General features: G+C 38.0%; 1 long non-coding RNA gene across 1 annotated transcript in view; it reads left to right on the top strand.

Moving 5' to 3' along the window:
- The window catches only part of LOC132059891 (uncharacterized), a 32,850-nt gene extending 19,070 nt beyond the window's left edge, over positions 1–13,780 (top strand). The window contains exon 2 of the long non-coding RNA XR_009415770.1: positions 13,556–13,780. This is a non-coding gene — a long non-coding RNA (uncharacterized LOC132059891). The remainder of the gene's footprint in view (positions 1–13,555) is intronic.
- Positions 13,781–19,705: the final 5,925 nt, after the last annotated feature.

Raw genomic sequence — 19,705 nt, 5'->3', positions numbered from 1 at the left:
GTACGTGGGATAGGACGGCTAGTTGCGTTAGGGTGGTAGCAAGGGAAGTGTTGGGGGTCTCGACAGGCAGTCGTGGTCAACATCGAGGGGACTGGTGGTGGAATGGAGAAGTTCAAGGAAAGGTGGAAGCAAAGAAGGTGGCGTATGCGAAGTTGATAGAAAGCAAGGATGAGGTGGAGAAGTGGACGAATAGGGAACTTTATAAGATGGCAAGGAAGGAGGCGAAGTTGGCAGTTTCGACAGCAAAAACGGCAACTTTTGAACGCCTTTACGCTGAACTAGAGGAGAAAGAAGGGGATCAGAAATTTTTTAGGCTAGCCAAGGCGAGGGAGAGAAAGGCACGTGATGTGGATCAAGTGAAGTGCATCGAAGGGACAAGATGGCAAAGTATTGGTAGAGGAGACTCTCATTGGGACGGAGATGGCGCAACATACTTCTACAAACTCTTGAATGAAGAAGGGGACAGAGACATTGTGTTGGGAGATTTAGAGCATACAGGAAGGCATCACGATTTTGGGTATTGCAGGAGTATTAAGGTTGAGGAGGTTAACGGTACTGTTCATAGGATGCGCAGGGGAAGAGCGACCGGAGATTCCTGGAAAATTTTGGAAGAGCGCAGGCTCGGCGGGTTTGGAGTGGCTGACTAGGTTGTTTAATGTCATCTTTAAGACGGCAATAATGCCCGAAGAATGGAGGTCGAGTGTAATGATCCCTCTATACAAAAACAAGGGAGATATCCGAGTTGCGAACAACTATAGGTATCAAGTACGCTAAGCCATACTATGAAAGTGTGGAAAGGGTGGTGGAGATGAGGGTGAGGAGAGACGTGTCTATTTTAGAGAACCGGTTCGGATTCATGCGGGACGCTCAACTACGAAGCCATCCATCTTGTGAGAGATCGATGGAGCAAAGATAGGGAGAGGAAGAGGACTTACATACGGGTATTCATCGACCTAGAAAAAGCTTACGACAAAGTTCCAAGAGAGATCTATGGAGATGCTTGGAGGCTAAAGGTGTACACATGTGGCGTACATTAGAGTGATCAAGGACATGTAGAGGAGCCAAAACCGAGGTAAGGACAATAGGAGGAGACTCGAGCACTTTCCGGTGTGATGGGGTTGCGTCAAGGATCGACTCTTAGTCCGTTTTTATTTGCCTTAGTGATGGATGGATTGACACGGCAAATTCAAGGGGAGGTGCCGTGGTGTATGCTTTTCGCGGATGACATAGTCCTGATCGACGAGACTTGTAGCGGAGTTAACGCTAAGCTGGAGGGTTGGAGACATACTGAATCTGTGGTTTGAGCCGAGTAAGACCGAGACGGTACTTAGAGTGCAAGTTCGGTGAAGCACCTCAAGAGGTGGCTTGGAAGTGAGGCTTGGTACCCGTGCCATCCCGAGAAGAAAAGTAGTTTCAAGTATTTTGGGTCTATTATGAAAGAGAATGGGGGGAGATTGACGATGTTGTCACACATCGTATCAAAGGGCGTGGATGAGAAATGGAGGCTTGCTTCCGGAGTGTTATGTGACAAGAAGGTGCCACCACAACTTAAAGGCAAGTTCTACAAAGTGGTGGTTAGACCGACTATGTTGTATGAGGCGGAGTGTTGGCCAGTTAAGATCTCTCACGTTCAAAAGATGAAAGTTGCCGAGATGAGAATGTTGATATGGATGTGTGGCCACACCGGAGGTGACGGTGGATTAGGAATGAGGATATTCGAGACAAGGTGGGAGTGGCCTCTGCGGAAGACAAGATGCGAGAAGCGAGATTGAGATGGTTTGTGCATGTGAAGAGGAGAGACACAGATGCCCCAGTGCGGAGGTGTGAGAGGTTGGCCATGGATGGTTTCAGACGAGGAAAGGGCAGGCCGAAGAAGTATTGGGGAGAGGTAATTAGACACGACATGGCGCAGTTACATCTTACCAAGGACATGACCTTAGATAGGAGGGAATGGAGGACTCAGATTAGGGTAGAAGGTTAATAGATAGTCTCGTTATCCTTCCTTATTAGTAGTCGCATTATCACAGCGTAATTTCTTGTGCTCTGATTTCTGCTATTATCTATTATTTCCTGTGCTTTGATTATCCTATGTTATCTGTGTCGCTTGCGTTATTTCATCTACATATTGCTTTGAATCTCTTAGCCTTATCTAACCTCTTTTTATGCTTTTATTAAGCCGAGGGTCTTTCGGAAACAGCCGTCCTACCTTGGTAGGAGTAAGGTCTGCGTACACTCTACCCTTTTCCTGCACCCACGTTGTGGAATTTCACTGGGTGGTTGTTGTTGTTGTTGTAGTTACTGCCTATTTCAAAAAGGAACAAATGCTTATTTGAAGAAATAGCTGCTGCTAGATGTTTCAGATGCTGCACTTGATTAAAAACACCATGATTTGAACAGATAATATACTTAGGGCTGATGAAAAGTTGTTTAACTTGAGGCCTCACTTTTAAAAGAACAGATTTCTATACTTGATTGAAAGTTTACTGATTTGAATACTTAACTTGAGAATGCCTAGTCTGGAATGGTTCTATCCCTCAGTAGGCAATGATGATCATGGTCTAGTTATAAAATAGGAACCAACATGCACTTGGCAAGGCAATAGAATGACTGACGGGTCGCTATTTCGCAACCATGACATGTTCAGGTCCCATATTTGAAAAAAGCATGATTCTGAGCTTTTAGAAATCAAAGCTCCTATAGTTTGATGCGGAACCGAGGGATATTATATTTATATTCATAAACGTCACCCCGTGGGCTGGTATATCTTTTTTTACTAATCATTCTCGTTTCTATTCTTGTGAGGTACGAATAAACAAGTTCGGGGAATATTATAAGGACGAATATTGTACAATTGGAGCATACATATGGAATCCAAGCAATATGGAATGACAAGAAAAGAAGTAGTAGGAGACAAGGCAAAGACTTGGACATTTGTCCAAGAAGAATAAAGGAAGAACATAATAAAGGTCCAAGAAGGCGAGGAGATTGGATTATTCGATTAAAGGAAGAATAAAGGAAGAACGGAATTGCAACAAAAGGTCCAAGAAGGTGAAGAGATAGGCTTATTCGATTAACCTTTCTCCACCTTCATTCTCTCCCTCCCTTTAGTTATTTTGAAAATATTCTGTGTGCTTGTTTTATTTAAGTATCGTTGGAACCTTTATAGATTAGAACTAAAGATTTAGAGTTGCCAAAACTGATTTTCAAAGCCATGTATAAAATAGATGTGAAGTAGGAATTACTCTTAATATAAGCTTGCTTTTCATAATTTGACTCTAAAATGGGGTTTGTGTATTAACTTTGAGAGTTTGAGCATAAATGACTTGGATCTAAGAACTAAATTGAATTTAAGGAAGGATGAGAGATTAGAAACAAATAAGGTGAACCTATGAGGATTAACTTTACCTGAAAAATAGAAGATTTTTAAAGGACTTTTAAAGGGTAGGCTTATGTGGTGTTCTACTTAGGTTAAGAAGCCTCAAGTCTTAACCTAAGTGTACAAGCCCGAAACCCGGCACCCAAGATGTGATATTTTGCGTAAATGATATTTCTTATTGCGAAAATATAAACCTGAGCAATTTTTATCAAAAACAATTCATAACATTAAGGCATACTATTAGAATCCGTAGGTAAACCGCAATTGACCGGATCCTTAATATTGGGGTGTCTAACACCTTCCCCGAGGGATTATCAGAACCATTACCTAGACTCTGTGTAGATTAGGTTTCTTTTAAAATAATCATAAAATAATTGTTTTAAATAAACCCTTTTTGACTCGGCTTTTCCTAATTTCCTAAAAATTAGGTGGCGACTCTAAAAATAAGTCCATTTAGAGTACCATTATATAGAAGTATATTTTTTTCTTTTTCCCGGTACGATTGACAACCGTACTTCCTCGGGATACTTTCCTTTCTAAATGGGGCAAGTGGAAATGCGAATCGAAAAAAATAGAACCGCTACAGGCCTCCAAAAATTCCCGCACCATGGAAAGTAGCGGGGACCATTCGAGGCAAGCCCGAGCTAAGACAAAATTTTCAAGAAAGGATCTTAGAATTCCCTTGCCGAGTTCAGGGATAGCAGTCTTACCTCCCAAGGATCTGGAAGACTACGCCCATGGCCACATGTCACGATGAAATATTTTTTCAAAATAATAATAATATGTCTATACTCGTTACTATAAGCGCGCCCCAAAATCATCTCTAGAAATGTCGAGGCCAAGAGGACTTGGGAAAACGTCCGGGAAGGCGCCAGACGGAAGCAAGATAGCACTGATTAACTTTTTAGGAAACTTACAATTTTTTTTGCGGATACAGGTCGTAACAGGAAAGGAGACAGAACCAAGAAAGCTGAGACCGGCGAAGATAGCGAAATAAGTAAAGGATAAAGAAACGTTCAACCAGAAAGGGATAACCAAGAGACAGAGGGCCGTCAAAGACATATTCAACGTAAGAGGTCATTACAAAGACAACGGGGCATATCCGGTCACGAGGACCCCAACCCATGCACAACAGATCACCCAGCCGCAAGGGCCATATCTGTATCTTTAACTCTTTTCAATCATTCCAATTCTTTATTTTCTGTTGCTAAAAAGAACATTGCATATTTATTTTCTGTTGCCAAAAGAGCCATTGCATATTTATTTTCTGTCGCAAAAAGGGCCATTACCTATTTATTTTCTGTCGCCAAAAAGGCCATTCATACATTCATACTGCCAAAAGGGCCATTCATATATTCATACTGCCAAAAGGGTCATTCATATATTCATACTTCCAAAAGGGCCATTCATACATTCATGCTGCCAAAAGGGCCATTCATTCATTCATACTGCCAAAAGAGCCATTGCACATTTATTTTTTGTCGCCAAAAGGGCCATTGCATATTTATTTCCTGTCGCCAAAAGAGCCATTGCATATTTATTTTTTGTCACCAAAAGGGCCATTGCATATTTATTTTCTGTCGCTAAAAGGGTCATTCATACACTTATACTGCCAAACGGGTCATTCATACACTCATACTGCCAAAAGGGTCATTCATACATTCATACAACCCAAAGGGCCATTCATGCATCTCATACTGCCAAAAGGGCCATCCATGCATCTCATACTGCCAAAAGGGCCATTCATGCATCCATTTAACACCGCCGAAGAGGCTGTTCATTTCATTACATACTGCTATCACATGTTTGCTCTTGTTGCAGAAGGGATCATTTCAGGCAAATAGACAAAGACATCCGCAATATTGTTGAGCTTCGAAAACAGGCACATAATCTCCGAAAGAGAGCCTATCACAGCCCAACCGGAGGGCTATGACGGACACCCAGAAGCTGACCTCCTAGATGCCACAATACATACATAACATACCTGCTAATGCTCATTCTGGGCCACCTGAGGGCACTCACAACATAATCTGCTGACTGATAGGTATCATAAACTGGAGGGTCACCGCTCGAAAGGTATATACACATATGCATCACTAAATCGAACTAGGGTACAAGCACTAAAAGCTACCCGATAAAACTATATAACCAAACAAGTCTTCGAGCGGGCCATACTTGTACTGATCGAATATAAGTGTCTATGAGCCTCTACCGACACTGAACTAGACATATCGGACGGACAGGGCCCACTGCCTTACCCATAAACATCAAAACATAGACCGGAGGTCCAGTACGGCAACTCCGGCAAGAAAGAGTGCTCCACGCTGTCCGTGAAGAAGCCCCAAGGATGCTGTTTTCCGGCTTATCGAACCCGTAGGCATGAACGCGACCCCAAACCCCAAATAATAGGGGAGTCAGTGTGGAAAATATACCGAGTATGTAAGGTAGAAGAGTCACATACACAAAGGAGTCATGAAAAAAATCTGAAAATCATAGGCTAAACTGGCTAACTGAATGTATCTATATGTCTGACTATCTGAACATATCTGTATGAATGCATCAATATGTCTGACTATCTGAACATATCTGTATATCTCTGCTTACTGAAAATGCCTCTGAGGGCATATGATATGCATAGGTCACAGTGCCGAGGAACGTACGGCCCGATCCATATCCCATATAATAGTGCCGAGAAACGTACGGCCCGATCCATATATTGTATAGGCCCCTTCGGGCAGCCCCTTCGAGCATCATAATCATCATCACTGTGTACGAGCTGATCAGGTGGTAATGCGTATATAACGTATCGCCCTTTGCGTATATAACGTATCGCCCTTTCCCCATACCCCACAAACATATAATATACACGTATATAACGCCTTCTGGTCACGGTTCAATATGCATATATGTAAATGAATGCAATGCATAAATATGAACTAACATTATCATGATACAAAACTCAGGACCTATGAAAAGAAGGGACCATCATAACAAGGGGTATAGGATCATCAAGAACTAAGATACTCCTAGTACTCCTAAGAGTATAGTAATATGGAGACTCGATTACTCGTTGTTCGCTCATGTCATAGGATCATGCCAAAATGAAAGAAAGGAAAAGCCTTAACATACCTTTTTGGTCTCCTATTACTTAATGCTTATCCTTCTAAGCTCATAAATCTATATTCAAGAGAATTCATATCACTATTAGACTTATCGTCATATGCTTATCTTAAGCCTTCAAATTAAACCCCTTTAGAATCTGTCGAAATTCGGGAAGCATCTCCCCTGTTTATATCCTTAGACCGAAATCACAATACTAGCAAAACAACAACAATAGCAATACTAATATCAACAACATCATCATCAACACCAAAATATTCCATAAAATATCCCACACGATGTTTTTCAACATACAACAACAATATACACTTCCTTTCTTCCCAATCAAAGAGCATAATCTCATCAGCACACCAATAACATTAGATACCATCCATATACATGTAAATCGCCGAACCACACGTTGTAAACATGCCTAAAAATAGTCCATAACACAAGAACTACAACACAACACTTTATGACCTCTCTTCTATAACTATTTTCACTTTTAAGACTTGTTAAACCTTCAAATCAACACAACATAAGAGATAGGATGAAGAACATACCTTAAACTTGAAGAAATTCAGCCACACGAACTTTCTTCAAGACCAAACTTACCACGACATCAAATAAAAGCAAGAACAATCACCTTTCATGGACTAGTTTGGTGTAATCTTATTAAATTCTAGATTTAATGGGCTATAAATGTTTGGGGGATGTGTTGAGAAGTTTCTAGGACTCATGACAATGTAAAATGATAAAAAAATGGGGTTGATGGGGGGTTTTTATACCCCTCATAAGTCGGTTCCACCGACTTTCCCAAGTGGGCCCCGCGGAAGCCGTTTGGCAGCTTGAAGTCTTCATCTTAAAATGGCCATAACTCCCTACTCCGATGTCTTTTTGATGATCATCTTGTTGTGTTGGAAACTAGACTCGACGAAATTCATTTTAGGCTTTTGAAACACCTTAAAACTCTTGATATACCGGGAGATATACCCGTCCAAAGTTGACCCAAAATTCTGCCAACTTTTTTCCAAATTTTTGTCCAACTTATTTTCTTCGATTTGCTTAGTCCCGGAATCTTCCGCGACACTCCATACATGATATTTATCATTAATCATACTTGATAATGGTAATATCCTTTGGTTCTAAGGTTGTCCTTGCCGGTTACGACTTACGAGATTATAATTCATCCTTTACTTCATTGTTACGTACTTCCGATGGCTGGTACATTTCAGAACTTCATGGGACATCTCCGATACTCCATTAATACGGTGAAGTACGTGGCATGCTTATGCTCTGAAAGTGTGAGGTGTAACAGAGCCGACCCGCTGAACCGGATCCAAACAAATCGCGGAGCAAATGTGGAACTTTTCTTATGCGGCCGGCCAAAAAAGGTGCCCATGAGAGTCAAGCTCTCCGGCTAGGATTCAGAGGACCCCCACTCCCGGACTCAGCCAAGCCTGTTTGCTTTTGATCTCTTTTGCTACAAAATCGCAACCGGTCAGGAACATACCGAGAAATTCGATGGTACTCCCGCATAAGGGGCATACCCTTCTCCAGCAGGTCGAACTACATGTAGCCTGATTCCCAGAGGCCAGGGATATGTAGGCGGTCTCACGACTAGAGAGCCTGCCACACTCCAAACAAAACGTCCGAGAATGCCAGGAACTCTCCTGGCGATCTCAGAACTCTGTCGCTACACACCCAAAAGTCTTTAATGGAGTCGAACTACAAGTGGCCTGAACTCTCGTATAGCCCGAGATATGTAGGGAACCCGTGCCGGGTCCGATCACGCTTATGTGATTTGCATGAAAATTGAAGGGTAAAAAAAACCAGGTCGGTCAAAACCAGGGTTAGTCAAATTTTGTTGCTCAGGGATGATCTCGCCATCCCCGAACATCGAAGGGGCAATTTTTGACACCTGATTTTCGACCTCCCGTAATTTACTTTACTTACTCAGGGTCCTTGGATAATAAATAAGATAATTTTGTACACTCGCAAAGATTTCTGAATAATCTTAAACAATTATTCAGGTTAACATTTTTTTTTACTTCCATAAATTAATAGGGACACTTTCAAAGCTTTTTAAATTTCAGAAATTTATTAGCATTTTCCAACGTTTTACAGCACTTTCTATAATTCCCTCGGCATGCCAATACAATTTTAAATAATTGTTCATTTAATTAAGCAAAAAATCAGAAAAGTTACATAAAAAGCATCTTCATTTATTTCTCATCCAAAGGACTTAATTAATTAAAAAGAATTCATTACTTTTACCCCTCGAGCTTTGAGTTATTACTATATAAGCATATGTGTGCCATTTATGGCAAAATTATTTTTAAATTATGATTTCTAGCCTAATTACTATTATTATGCATTAGTGACCACCTTGTGGTTAACCAACTCATGATTCAATACGGCTGGGGTCAATTTTGCAAATTTAAATTCATTAATTAAAATGTCCAAGTCATGGATGGATTAATTAAGGACGTTGATGCAAATCAGTCTTAATTAGTTAAATTAAATACCGGAATAAGGCTACTCTTTCAAACAATTGATTTCGGGGATATTTACGCAATTAATTACAATGATTTACCATAATCGCGATTTTTATTTACTGAAAGGACAATTCGAGGTTATTTTCTGCAAAATGGGTTTCAAAATATGATTACGTACTTTGAGTAACAACCTATTTTATTGGACTATTTGTTTTTTTCCCTACGAGTGTATATGCACTCAATATGTGTGTGTACCTGCGTAATATACGAAAGGGTTCAGATTTGTTTAAAAAAAAAAAAAAATAGGGCCAGGTCCAACCCAAAAAGGGGCTGACCCGGCCCAAACGGTAATGCAATACTCCCTCAGTATATTGATTAAAACAGAGGGGCTTTTATTGTTATTTTAGAGGAGGGGCTAGGGTGAAACCCTAGCCGCCTCCCTAAATCGCCGATACTGTTGCTCCCACCAGTGTAATGACATCGTTGGGGTGGTTGAAAGAGGACGAAGCATTTAAGGCTTCGTCCTTTTTCCTCTGGTTTTCCCACATTTTCATCCCTTATAAGGTAACATTCAGATTTATGCTTGTTTTTTTACTTCATTTACAGTTGTAAGGGACGATTATGACCGTTGATTGGCATGAATCTTGAATCTGAGCCCTTCCTTTGCGATCTGGGCTTGAATTTGTGAATTCCCATATCGATGTTTTATGTTTTGAGTGCATCCTGGGGTTTCTATAAATAGAAACCCCCTCCCATGAGTAAAAAAGGGGTCAGACTTTGAAAAGATTTAAGAAATTGAAGATTTAACAGCTCTCAAAGTTGAAATTTTTAGCTTTTCTTAAGGTTATTTCGATTTGCTCGAAAACCTAGTCTAAATTTTTGTTCTTTATTTTATTTTGTTGCTAGGCTTGTATTTGGAGAGGGAGTCTCTTTCAAATCCCCATTTGGTCTTGGCCATGCCCAAGAAAGGTAATAATCTTTTTGTTTATTGCTTTCCTTTTAATTCTTGTCAAATTTGCTTTCATTTGTTTATTTTTGAATGATTTGTTGTTAGTGATAAGTAGTTGTTTTCCAGCATTTTGATTAATATGGCAATTTTTTTTAGCTTAACTTAAGTTTGGTGATAGATGTAGACAATATATGAATGTTGTTAGTTCGACTAGGATATGCTTTCATTTGGTCTGTTCTTGAATGGTCTGTTGTTAACACTTGAATGGTTTTTTTTAGTTGTTATGGTAATTTCCTTGGATTAAAGCCTTGGTGCTGATGAATGTAGGCATGCATTGTTGTTGTTGTTTTGATTGAATCAGGTCATGATGTTTGTTCTACCATAATAAAGTCCAAATATTATGGGCAAAAGGGGTCTGTTTCTATGCCCTGGGTGGAGGGCCTGTTTTTGTTGAACTTAGGATCAAATAATGAATTAGTTTGGTTTGAGATATTGGCTGATGTTTTGTTTGATAAATGGTATGGATAAGTAACATAATAGTTTAAAAAAGAGAAGGGAGTGGCCAGTTACTTTGGTTGAATGAGTGAAGCTAGTTGCTTTTGGTTAAATGAAAAAGTTCATGATACCCTATTGGTGATGCTATGACTGTGCAGTCCTTTGTGGTCTACTTTTTGATCCTGTTAAAGCTTATTAAGGGTAAAATGGTCAGGGAAGGGTGTATGTTTTAGTCTAATATTGGTATGTGTATATAGTATATGTCCTACTTGCTATTGGCAGGGGAAGGGTTGTTTGAATGAGAGTGATTGTGAAAAGAGAGATGTGGCATATCTCATCTTATTTTTTTATTTTTTCATTTATGAATCATGTGAGTCTTTCCCTTTAAAATTTGATCATTTGCATCTATATGTTAGCCTCCTATCTGGAAATTCCTGTTTGTTTGCTTGAGTTGTCTTCATCCTGTATACCATTGTTGCCTGTTTTGATCTCTTATGAGAGTGCAGACCAGACCCCTCATTCCTTTCTGAGCATATGTGTTTGGCCTAGAGTAGCTTGCCTCCCTTGTGATGAATGAACCCTGCATGGTCTCCCTCCTTCTTCTCTGTGCTCTTGCTTGTTTTCTCTCAACTTGCTCTGTGAATTTGTATGAACTAGAGCTGATCATATACTTTGGCACTCCCCTTGTTGGACTTAATACCACACACATGTATGGCCTGCCTCAAACTCTAAATTGTCTCTGAATCCATATCTTGTTTGACTGCTGCCTTGAATGCCATTTCTTAAGATGATAAAATTGTAATAACTCATTCTTCTCACTATAGTTTGAAACATGAATCATCTAAGACTCATGAGACCTTTCCTATCCTTCTAGCCACCCATCTGTTCCAAATAGATCAATATAGCTAATTTAGTATGCCAACTTGCCTCTCTAATGTTACCTGTGCAACATGACTCATATTCCTTGCTTGGTTGATTGTGCTCTTGCCCTGTGGGGTCTGTACTGACCTGCTAGTCCTATAATCAGCTTATAGTTGAACTTTGTGATCTATGCTGATGTATTACAGCCCTTCTATGCATTTGTAGGTCATACTATCATTAGCATTTCCTCCACATATTTGGTCTCCACTGCACTTGCTTATTAGTTCATCACTCATGTCTATTTTTTTTTTTTGCATTATCATTGGCTAGTTCATCCTCTTTGAACACCATGTTAGCTTTATCAAGACTTGCTTATGACCTCTATGAATGTCACCATTTGCATTACTCCTACACTGCTCTGATTAATCCCCTCTGTGTTATTGTTGACATGTATTCCTTGCTTGTTATCCTACATCTCATCATGAGCATCTCCTTTATCTCTTTGTATGCTTCCTTATAGATCACAACCTGCTTGTATCCATGTGCACTAATCACCCCTGCCCGGTTGTGTCCTCCCATCTATGATTTTGTGTCTCTCCACCCCCTCTCCTTGCATTTCATCTTGCCTGCCCATGCATTACTTGCTTATTTGTGCAACACCTCATCTGAAATAACTCTCAACATGCATTTAGTCACCTGTACAGTACTTTGCCAAGCCTTTCTCCTGTTTCAACCTAGGTACAAACTAGTTAGTAAGCATGCCCTCTTGCTTTGGATAAGGTGTCTATATGGGTTGACCACTATGTTAGCTATACCTACATCCCATGTATGCCTCTTGCTTGAAACCAGTTCTGCCTTTTCCTTGAACTGCCACCTCACTTGAAGGATTTTTGTATAATCTGGCTTATTTATTGTTGCACTAAGTGTGTGATCATCCATGTCCTGTGTGTCCCTCTATGCCTCTGTCACCTGAAACATACATGCCTTAAGATCATTGAATGATTGTCTGGGCTGCTTAAGTATATAATTTCCCTCTAGCCACTTCATCATAAAGTCTTGCCTATCACATCTATGCCTACCTCACCTTGTTCAGTGTGTGTTTATGTTTCGCCAGGTCTGCTTGCTTATCTTTTCTCTCTCTTTTCTTGTTTCTTTTTCTTTTCTATCCTTGCTTGGTGTTGACATCTATAGCCCTTCTTGTTTTCTCTTAATATGTTTGTTCCCTACTCCTGCTTCCTTTGCTTGGCTGCACCATTTTGTTTGTTTTGCCTCACCTAGTCATGAAGTCCTAGGCATCAGCTTTGCCCACTTTTTGTACATTGCTGAAGTCTGCTCCTAATTATGTACTATAAATACAGAAGTTAGTCCTTGTAGCATTTATATGACTTATGTTGAACTTATGACCATGTTGCATCCTTTTGTTGATGTTGAACACTTCTGCTAAGTTTTCTTGCCTTGCCTTGTCTTGTTCTATGGCCTCCCCTATCTCTGTTCATGTATGTCTTGTCCAGATTGCCTTGATAATATGATCATGAACTTCTTTGTTTGAGCATGCTTGATGTTGCTTGCTTGTGTGTACTAATCTGCCAAAGAGTAGCCCTGCATACTCCTTAATTCTATAAGGACTTGACCTCAAAAATGGGCATGATTAACTCTTTTTCTTGGGCTGATCTTGCTTCAATTGTGTTTGCCATATTATTAATAACCTTTGCTCTCTTTCAAACTTGCTATAAAATGCTAATAATACTTTCATGTTGTACCTCGGCCGATCTGCTGAATCTCATCAAATTATTTCATAATCTTACTTGCATTTCTTGTTCCTCGACAGTGTTGTTGTTTTGGCACATGTAAGCTCAGTTGATTTCATTAAATCTTAGAGCTTTATGCTCTCTACTATCTCTTTTAGGATTTATTAGTTTGAAATAAGTCGTGGTAGTTGGGGTTGTCCAAGCCTTCCCGGTGTTAGCCATGCCTGGGGTCCCTAGATACCCCTTGGAACTTGTGCGACATCGGGTATACGGGGCAAGGACCCAGTCCCCATACCACGTCAAGTCTCAAACAAATAAAGCCCCCATTTTGGGACTAGTACGGTGTAAGCATAAAACTTTATATGTCATGTTTGATATGTATATAGGTACATAAATATAATTCATTATTGGTATAGTGATAAGTTCAGCGATTATAAACTAACCGAGTTTTTCCTTCTTTTTGCCCCCTTCTCCCCCTATCACGTGGCTGCTCGGGTCAAAATGCATAAACCACCCTCTTGGGCCTAAGGCCCAAGTAGGAATACTACTTCAAAAAATAGAGTCCGGAAGACGAAGAAGATAGCGAGGCGCGCAGAAAGCCCAGCCATCGGTGAAACTGGCCAACTAGGGGCTTGGTACGCCCCTAGTCTAACCTAGTCTCTTTATATTTTGTTCAAAGGCTTGTTTTTCATTTTGATGTGGTTGTACAAATGTACTCAAACTCATGTTATAGTGGAAATCCTTATGATTGGAATTAGACATCTTAGGACAACGGTTCTTATGTCGTTTAGCCGACTTTAGGTCCCCGTACGCGATTTCTCTAAAAAACCACGAACTTAACATAATTCTTCCGTTTATATATAAAAATAAGGTTTTTAAACCGCCCCTAAAGCAGATCGCTATTGATTTTCCAAACTTAACAAGCAAACCACGTTTTTACATATAATTAAATTATGAGTTTTTCCACTCCAAACTGAATCACATTTACTTGGATAGTTTTTTTACAAAAAAAAATAAAAGCACGACCCATTTGGGGATAATACTGGGCTGTTTCTTCAGAAAACATGAAATCAGATTTTTTTTTTTCCTAAAGCCATAAAATTTGTCTTTGGAAAAAAAAAACAAGAAACAAGTGGAAGCTCTTAGCATGAATGCTGTTTTGGCCCCAAGTTGGCCCAAATTAACCTCTCTTTTCAGACGGAATACACTCGTTAAAACATAGAATATCTTTATAAACGATCGTAAAAGCCTGCGCGTAATATAAAGTTTTTGGGTAAGACTGAAACGTATCAATATGAGTCAACCTGAGCCTCGGTGTATAGGTATAAAACGAACAAGATTTCTTGATAGATCAATTTTTTTTACATAAAGGGAGACCATTTACATCCGGATAATATAAATCCAAAACTACGATACCCCTATAAATAAAGGGGAATATATTCTTCCAAAACATATGATATGCATGACAGTTCACCCTTTTGCGAATAAAAATAAACACAAAATAAGCAGTTTAAGCAAATACTCATACACCGGGATTCGAAGGTCAACCGTATAGTACGGATTCTTAATACTGGGGTGCCTAACACCTTCCCCAGGGGATCACCAGAACCCTTACCTAGAACTCTGGATTACGAAGGATTTTTCATGGCGTTTGAATAAACCCTTCACCACTGGTTTTCCTAATTTCCTAAAAATTAGGTGGCTACTCTTTTTTCAAAACAAGTCTGAAAGAGCATCAACGAGCTCGTAAGAGCCTTTTTGCGCCCTAAACCCGCGCGAAAAAGCGAACCGTTACACTCTCATACTCTGAAAGGCTATATACTATTTGATATTGCTAATAATGTGTTCTTTGTCAACAAAGATGTTGATTTCAGAGAAAGTATCTTTCCATTTCAAAAGATATCACAAAGCTCAAAAGCTCCATTTCTAGGTGTGTTCAATGATGCTTATATGTATCTTTTTGTTGTGAGATTTTGCTTATATGTATCTTTTTGGATTGAATATTACCTGTAATGAAACATGATAAGTCGGGTACTAGTTCAATAAAAGAATAATTATCATAAATCTAATATAATTATAGCATGTTACGTAAGTGATATTAATTTGTAAATGTTAGTATAAAGACTTAAGCATCAAATGATCTTATAATTCTATTTTCAGTCATCATCTTCATTAACTTCTACTCTTATTGAAATAACTTAATCATGTACAATATGTTTAATTTTATTTCAATTGAAGTACTTTTTATATATAAGAAAAGAATTTTGCATCACTTAAAGTATACAACTAGAATTTGTTGAAATATAACTAATACTCTATCTGTTTCAATGTATGTGAACCTATTTGATTGAGTATAAAGTTTAAAAAAGTATGAAGACTTTTGAAAGAAAAACACACACATTATATGAAAGAAATGGAAATGGTCCTAATTTGATCTACTTGGTTATACTTGAAGAAAAATTTTACTGTAGAAAAACTTTTATTTGTGTAGGATTTCTATCATAGAAATATTTCTAAAAAATAGGAATAACATCATTGAATTTAAGAGTTTTGAAAGATAAAAATATTTTGCCAAATACGTAAAATTTTGGTAATTTTATTAAGTAATTTGTGTTCATTTCTTATTCAATAGTTTCAAAAATGCATATTCTAAAAATACCTTTTTAATTAGAGATAAATAAAAAATCAACTAGAATATTTTCTTTTTAAATTTCATAAAAAATAAGTACACAAGTTTCATTATTTTTAATTCAAATTATTTATTTTAATATACTTTGTTGCGAATATACCTCATTGGGGTGAAAGCGTAGGATTTCTATATTATATGAGGGAGTTTGTTGCATTTTGCACCCCTAACCTGTGTCCTCTTTGGCTGTTTGCATCCCGTCCTATTTTTTTTTAATGATTCGCACCCTAACCTCTTTATTTTTTTACAAAACAATAAAAACGCTCTTTTTAAAAAAAATCTACAAGGGAAAAATTGGAAATACAAAAAAAAAAAAAGAAAAAAAAAGGCACAAAATTAAAAAAGAGCTAAATAAAAAAATGAGAATTCCCACCAATCAAAAACTAATTCAATTCGAACAGTCCAAACACATAATTTCATATTCGAAAATATCTCAAGATTGAAACCAAAAAAGGAAAATGAACAAGCATTTGGCATTTGGCATTTGGCATTAACTTTGATGAACAAGTACGAATTAATATATATAAAAAATCATTTTGATGTGTAACAATTTGATTTTGAGGTGTTAGATATATGTAGTTGACTCATCTGCAGTATCGATTTATTCCTGAATCTGATTAGTCCAAGTCAACGGAGAAAACCCACATTAGGGATGCGTTTTACAATGTCAATGTGATGTCTTCGGAGTTTTTTCTCAAGTTCAGTAAAGAAATTAAGAGCTATCGTCCTATTGATTTGGTGTTAACTTGGAGCTACTAATTTCAATCAATGCTGGAGAATATGGAACAGTAGTGTATCGATGCCCATTAGATTGAAATCCAATTTCATTTTTGGTTGCAATCTTGAGATATTTTCGGATATGGCATTGTGTGTTTGGACTGTTCGAATTGAATTTAGTTTTTGATTGGCAGGAATTTTCATTTTTTATTTAGCTCTTTTTTAATTTTGTGCCATTTCTTCTTGTATTTCCAATTTTTCCCTTGTAGATTTTTTTTTTAAAGAGTGTTTTTATTGTTTTGTAAAAAAAATAAAGAGGTTAGGGTGCGAATCGTTAAAAAAAAAAAAAAAGACGGGGTGCAAATCACAAAAGAAGACACAGATTAGAGGTGCAAAATGCAACGGCCTCGTATATGAGGTGTAAGTATTTGATTTTAAAATATAAAAATTACATTCGAATCAATTAACAAGAATTATTTAAGTGTAATTAAGGCAAAGAAAAATATTTACATCTTTGATTTAGTAGATGGGGGAGAATTCATGTTAATGACATAAGGAAGAGAATTGTTGTAAGACATTTGTGCCACATCGGATGAAAAAGTGAAATCTGGGCGACTATAATCATCTGCGTAACACAGCAGAGGGACAGTATTAGAAGTGGGGTCTAGTAGCATTTAAAATCTCATAAACATTGTCGTGTATGTATGTACGAACAACTGTAATTGTAATATTGAAGACAAAGCATAAATAAAATGATTTATGTAAAAAAATGCAAGTAGAGGAATTAAAATGATTTATTTCTTTTCCATAAATATTTTCCAGGAAATTCTTTATATATTTATTCATGTGGATTTACATGCGGAAAAAATTAGTAAGGCAGTTCCTTTCTTCTTCTTCTTCTTCTTTTTTTTTAACTAATTTTACCAAAAATTTCTTGCGAACTTTTAGTGTATTTTTTTGTAAGAAAATCCGCAAGTAACTTACCTGCGAATCAAAATCCCCAGATAAGTTACCTGGGGATTTTGAAATTCGCAGGTAATAATTACCCACGAAGGTTTTTCCATGTAATTTGCACTTTTCTAGTAGTGTTTGGGTTATGTAGTCTCAAAACTATAAATGAGCTTTTCGGAGAGAAAAATACTAATGGACGTCGTCAGTCATGTATTTCGTTAAGATAACGTAGGGAGCCTAAAACCAATGAAGTTTCATTTTATTTTTCTAGAAGATGGACGTTGTCTATTGATTTTAATTTTTTTAAAAGAAAATTGATAGAAGTTCATCAGTTAAATTTTTTACAAAAATGCTTCCAAACTATGAAATTTTTTAAACTTTATTTTCAGAAGATTGACGAATATGCATTGGTTAATTTCGTGCAAGATTGTGCAAAACTGTGAAGTTTTTCTTTCTTTTAAGAAAATTGATAGACGTCCATCCAGTTAGTTTTGCGCAAAAAATGTGATTAAAGAGTATACCTAAGAAAAATAAAGGCGTTAAACCAACATCGCTAGACACCTAGTGGTAGAATAATACCTTGCCACACGTTATAAAGCTTGGTTTGATTCTCGATTGTTGCATTGTAGAGTGTTGTGAATATAATTGCATAATTAAGAAAATCGGCGAACTCCGCTAGTTTTGCTTTTATATTTTTTCTCGGTGGTTAGAAAACACCATTTTCTCTTTAATTTAGTTAACCTATGAAAGCTGTTAGATAAATTTGACAAAGGTCAGCCGATTTTCCTTACCGACATGATAATTTTTGACAGACCTTTCTTTATCGATTTTGTCACACCCCAACCTTGGGGGTGTGGCCGGCACTCGGCACCGGAAGGCCCGGGCGAACCAATCATGGCATCTATGACAAGTAATATGAATAATGGGCCGACAAGGCCACTATATGACACTAACAAAAACAAAATGCATCAACCTGCACGCGTAGAACCCATATATATATATATATATATATATATATATATATATATATATATATATATATATATATATATATATATATATATATATATATATATAACACCCACAAGGCTATATCACTGGCCATGCCAATCGTATAGGGGGCCGACAAGGCCAAGCAAAACATATATACACTGACAACTGGTTTGCAAGCCTCTAAAAGAGTAACGCAATATCAACAGGTCGGGACAGGGCCCCGACATACCCCCAAAACTATACATATACATATGCACCTGTACCTATGGACTCAGAACTAGCAACTCCGAAGAAGTGGAGTGCGACACTCAACCGCTGATCTCAGTGTCCTACTGCGGAGGCGCGTCGGCCTGTCTATCAGCACCTGTGGGCATGAACACAACGCACAAAAGGCGTCAGTATGAAATATGTACTGAATATGTAGGGCAGTAAGCACAAGCACAAATAATGTAAATAATATGAGAAGAGATTTAGTAACGACCTGAAACTCTGTTCAAGGCCACTAAGGGCAACCATAACCACAACATAAAGGTAAATGCGTGCTCGTAAAATCATTACTCACTGTGGAGGTATGTATCATATCATATCATAATAATAATAAATCCCTTTGTGGGGTGAGCTCATCATCATAACATCATCTCTACCCAATTGATCAGTGGCGATGCACAGCTACGTGTCTACCCAGCCACTTACAACACAGCTCGGTAATGAAGAAACATGTCTAGATGCACATATAAGTGCCTACCCGGCCGACTATAGTGCGGCTTGGTAATGAAAATAAATACATATATATAAGTGCAATGTAAGACTGACCTCAGAAGAGATATCATAAGAAGAGTCGGAGTGACCTATCGTCGTCACCCTACGACTATTGTTATTGTCGCTACGTTCTTTGGTTTCCAATTATGAGACAACCAGCACAAGAAACATGAAAGTTACGTAGTATGGATTTGTTTGTAGTAGACATCATGTTCAAGCTAGCAGTAACCATGATCAATATGAATGTCGGAGGAACAACGAACAAAAGAATTCTAGTTCTTTTTAAGCGACGAACAAGGGAAGATGAAAATACTTAAATTTTCTTCGATGTGAGTTATTCACGAGAAAAGGGTAGATTTAATCAAATTTATCAATTTGAAGTGGAGCAATTCGAATTCGATGAAACAATTCAATAAACGTTCATTCGAGTTCTAGAGCCCGTTTGGATTGGCTTATAAGCTGTTTTCAGCTTTTTTGAGTATTTGGATAGCCAGCTTAAAGCCATTTTTTCTTAAAATAAGCCCAAAAAAAATAATTGAGCCCATTTGGCTTAGCTTATCTAAAGCAGCTTAT

The sequence above is a fragment of the Lycium ferocissimum genome, chromosome 6 (genome assembly GCF_029784015.1).
Source record: "Lycium ferocissimum isolate CSIRO_LF1 chromosome 6, AGI_CSIRO_Lferr_CH_V1, whole genome shotgun sequence".
NCBI lineage: Eukaryota > Viridiplantae > Streptophyta > Magnoliopsida > Solanales > Solanaceae > Lycium > Lycium ferocissimum.
Note: the sequence above shows the minus strand (reverse complement) of the source record. Positions and strands in the feature narration are given on the sequence as shown.